This window comes from Narcine bancroftii, chromosome 12, assembly GCF_036971445.1.
Source record: "Narcine bancroftii isolate sNarBan1 chromosome 12, sNarBan1.hap1, whole genome shotgun sequence".
NCBI classification, from domain to species: Eukaryota; Metazoa; Chordata; class Chondrichthyes; order Torpediniformes; family Narcinidae; genus Narcine; species Narcine bancroftii.
In genome coordinates this window covers 34,387,915-34,392,914 of record NC_091480.1, presented here as the reverse complement: position 1 = coordinate 34,392,914, position 5,000 = coordinate 34,387,915, and positions in this window count along the sequence as shown.

The window sequence follows — 5,000 nt, the reverse complement described above, 5'->3', positions numbered from 1 at the left end:
CAATTACACGATTGACAAATACAATAGTATTGTGATCTTAATTCACCTGTAACACATAGCTTAAATGGAACTTTGAGAATAGTTGCGAAATGATGTTTAAAAAGCCATAGACTTAAAGTAAAGGGGAAAGGAAGGCTTGAATTCATGACAGCAGGTAACCCCAAGCAGCTGCATCTATAAGAATTTGAAAGAGAGTTACTTATGGAATAGAAGGAAGCATAGCAACCTATTTGAATTTTGTATGAACCCACAAGCAGCAAGCAGGTAAGTTAGACTATTTTTGTGCAAGGTCATTTGTAGAGAATACAGGATACAGAGGCAAAGCAGATGAGGATTAGACTAATGGAATTGATCTGAGAGGAGTCATTATATACTCAAAGATTTGAATGGTCTGTGTTGTAATCAATAAGTAGATATTGGTTGATATTGAAGAGAATTTAGTTTATTTCCCATCCCCATCTCACGGGATGTTCTATAAAGAACATATGAGTTCCCAAATTCAACAGAAAGTCTCTTCCTCTGACAATGTAACATTCCTTTGAATTATATGTAAGTGTCCACTTTGAATCGAATTACTTTGGTCTCTGGCTTTAGGGCATGACAAGAGGATTCAAGATTCAAAGGCTCGAGGCCTGCAACCAAATCAATCCTGACACCTTTAAAATGCATAATCATGGAAAAATTGTTTATTTTTTATATTTGGTGTTGGTGCTGCACAACTGCTCAGCAAAAGGAGGTGTAAGGTGCTCCTTCCGTCTGATAGCCTACAGGTCACCCTTGGGCAAGGTGTTGCACCTGTTTAGACTCCCAATCAGGGTCATGTGAAACCATGAATTGCAGATGGCGGATGGTTTTTACAAGCAGATTCTATAAATTTGTATTTATGGTTCTAAAACTAAAAACATTGAGCAGATTAATCTGCTGATCAATGGCCAGGGTTACCCATCCCATACGGACACTGCAACTGAAGAAGGCAACGGGAAACCACTTCAATGTTTTTCCCTTGTATAATCATGAACTCAACATCGACCACAGTCTCAGCTCAAAGATGGAGCCTTCACCGAAGGAGAACAGGGGAGTCAAAAACTAAGATTCGGAGGGTCAAAGATCATGATGGATGGAGAGACATGATTGCCCACACTGAACAGCAAGGGATCTAAATATAAAGATATATATAAATAAAGTAAATTAAAGTCTCCAACCATTTTGCAATTGGTAGCAAATTTTTTTGTATTAATTGAAGTGAAAATTATTGTTAATGATTCATTTTCAAGTTGTTATAAAGTCACTAACAAATAATTATCCTTGATATTTTAGTATTTCTAAGGAGCTATTGGTTAGAGTAAAACAATATGGTAAATATAGCACATGTAATGTGGTAAATTATCCTAAAGAAAATAATGAGGCAGCAAAGTTTTTCAGAGACGACTAAATTAATAATTCACTAGTTATTTAATTGTTTCTCAAAATACAATCGGTTTATTAATAATTTTAATTGAGCAGCTGCCAGCTGAGGTTTGGAACTTATGGGCAGGACACTTGGTTCTACAGATTGAGGTCAAGTATTTGCCACAAGCTGAATATATTTGTCAGACAACTTCCTTCAATAATAGAAACCCCACTGTCATTGGCTGATTAAACTAAGCAATTAAATTTTGTTGGTATAAACATTTATCAATACTGGTTATTTTAACAAAGTTACAGCCTGATTAACATACCTTTGTTATTTTCGAAAGGCATCAAATAATTAGCAATAGTTTGTCCCCTTCATCTGGAGGGAGTGGGAAAATTAATCTCTAGGTCAAATGTTCCTACATTGAATTCTACTTAGTCCTATACTAAGGAAACCTTTTTATTCTAACATGAACAAGAAGAACCAAAGATTATTCAAGGCATTGTTCTGAAGGAAGGTCATTGATCTTAAATGTTAATTCTGTTCCTCTCTCTACAGATACTGTCTAACCTGCTGTGTTTCAAAAAAACCTCCTCCTTTTACTTCTGACTTCCAGAATCTGCAGTATGTTGCTTTTGTTTATGAACTTCATTTGATTTGCCAACTGTAAGCAGCAGGCTCTAGGCAACATTCACAAAGGTTTAGGGTTTACCGTCATTGGCTGATGAGGACATCAGTACCAAAGAAATACTTTGCTGACCTCAGCTCTGCTCCTTCCTGGCAGGATTAGAGCCTTGCTCTTTCTGTTGAACTTTGAGGCAATTTCAGCCAATTCTCTTTAAGTAATATTTTTTGATTTACCGTAAATATTCATGTATAATGGAAAAGATTTTCCCCCTTTTTCCCCTCAAAAATAGGGGGGGTCACATTATACTTGAGAGTAAATTTTAAAAAAAATTTCTGCAGGCGAGCGGGCGAACGGCAGCGTGACTCAGGTGGCCGAGGGGAGGGGAGGTCGTGAGAGACAACATTGTGAATTGGGAGGGTGAGGGGGGGTGGGTCGTGAGAGACACCAGCGTGATTTTGGTGGGTGAGGGGTGAGGGGGGTCATGAGAGACACCACCGTGACTCGGGTGGGTGAGGGGAGGGGGGGTCATGAGAGACGGCAGCGCGACTCAGGCAGGTGAGGGGAGGGTGGTCATATTTTACACGAGGGTAAAAATTTCCCCCCTTTTCCCCTCAAAAATGGGGGTGTTCGCATTATACACAAATATTTATGGTAGTTCATTATTCCTGACCATCAAAACAGGAGTTCTTTACATTACTCTACCAATGCTTTCTCCAGAGTTGTGACCTTATATTTCTATTCTGGATTTGTTTTCTGGTTATTTCAAAATATTAAAAGTTTTTATGAAATTGGCATGTATTTGGTGTCGGCACCAAAGCAACACTTCACATTTAGCAACATTTCAAACTGATCACATATATTTCATTGTCATTTGAACAACCCAAGATATTTAGCGACGGTCAGCTAGCCGAATTAATCTGGAACTTGGCTGATTGGCGATGATTGATGACTGGTTCATATTAAGCATTTTAAAAATGATTAGTCAGAATGTATGGTAACGTGAGCCTGTGCCGCCCAATTGCACCTAATGAACCTACAACCCCTGATACGTATTTTTTTTTGAAGGGTGGGAGGAAACCGGAGCCCCTGGGAAAATCCCACGCAGACACGGGGAGAATGTACAAACTCCTTACAGATAGCACGGGACTCAAACCCTGGTGCTGCAATGGCAATGTGCTAACCGCTACACCAACCATGGTGCCCATATGAGTGGCGGATTATTTTCAATCCAACAATCCAGCCCCGGATTATTTTCAATCCAACAATCCAGCCCAATCCGATTCAACTGGACTGGGTTAAGAATATTTTAAACTGGAAACTTATCTTTAAACCACTTCTTTTTGGGATCCACACAGCTGACATCCTCTGCTGTCCATGAACCCAGGCTGTCAATAGCTCAAATCCCTTAAAGCAGCTGTCACTCACTGGTTTCCCCAATTGGAAGACCACTTTCCACCCACTAACTACCAAACCCTGAAATGGCCTCTATGACCCATGCTCTCCTTCCCCAAACCCCAACTGGGTCTTCAATTACAGAAGTGCTCATCCTCTCGCTAATTATTCTCCTTGACAACCCCTATATCTCATCGGTATTGTCTCAGCCCTGGGTAGTACATTCCTCTTCTGAAGATGCAGAACACAAAAGGCAAAAGGATGACGTTTTCAGCAGAAAGCTCCTATCTAAAATAATTTCAGATGTACCCCAACAAGATCATATCATTCACCAAGTTCAAGGGGTCTGCTGAGAATCTGAACGAGTGCACCAAGGCTGTCACACACTTCATCAAAACAGCTGTGGATGAGTGTGTCCACGCCAAAACATTCCTGGTTTTTTCCAAAGAGAAGCCCTGGGTGAACAATGAAATCCGGAACCTGCTGAGAGCCAGATCACAAGTATTTAAGTCCAGAGATCCAGATCAGTACAGCAGGAGCAGGGATGACCTGCGGAAAGCTATCCCTGGGTGAAGTGGAGATTCTGAAAGAAAATGGAAATAACAAGGGTGACCCGACAGCTGTGACAGGGCATAAATGCCATAACCTGCTACAAAACCAAATCTAGTAAAGTAGCAGACAGCAAAGCTTCTCTCCCAACGGAACTCAATGCCTTCTATGCCCGATTTGACAACAGTAACAGCAAAGAACAGGGATACTGATGCCCAAGAAAAGTGCAGTAACCTGCCTTAATGACTATCAACCAGTAACACTTACATCAATAATGACAAAGTACGTTGAAAGGCTGATGATGAAGCAGATCAGCTCCTGTCTGAGCAGCAACATGGATACGTTCCAGTTCGCCTATCGTAGCAAGAAATCTATGGCGGGATTCCATCTCACTGGCTCTACACAAAGCCCTGGAACACCTGGACAGCAAAGATGCATACATCAGAATGCTCTTACCAGCAAACTCCAAACCTAGGAGTTTACACCCCACTGTGAAACTGAATCATGGATTTCCTCACCTCCAGACCACAATCAGTGAAGATTGGTAAGAACATCTCCTCCACAATTTCCATCAGTATCAGAGAACCACAGGGCCGTGCTCTTGGCCTCCTGCTCTACTCACTTTGCACCTACAACTGTGTGGCTCGGTACAACAATAACACCATCGACAAATTTTCCAATGGGATACCACTGTAGTGGGTTGTATAAAGCAAGTGTATAAGTCAGCGTACAGGATGGAGCCTGAAAACTTGGTTGAATGGTGCACCAGCAACAACCTTGCACTCAGTGTCACCAAAACTAAGGAGCTGATTGTTGACTTCAGGAAAGGAAAGCCAGAGGTGTACAATCCAGTGAGCATTGGGGGATCAGAGGAGGAGAGTGTGAGGAAATTTTAAGTTCTTGGGAGTTACTATCTCGGAGGATCTTTCCTGGACCCATCACACCAATGGCATCATGAAGAAAGCATGTTAGTGCCTCTATTTCCACAAGAGTTTGGGGAGGTTTGGTATGACACACAGGCAAATTTTTACAGGGGTG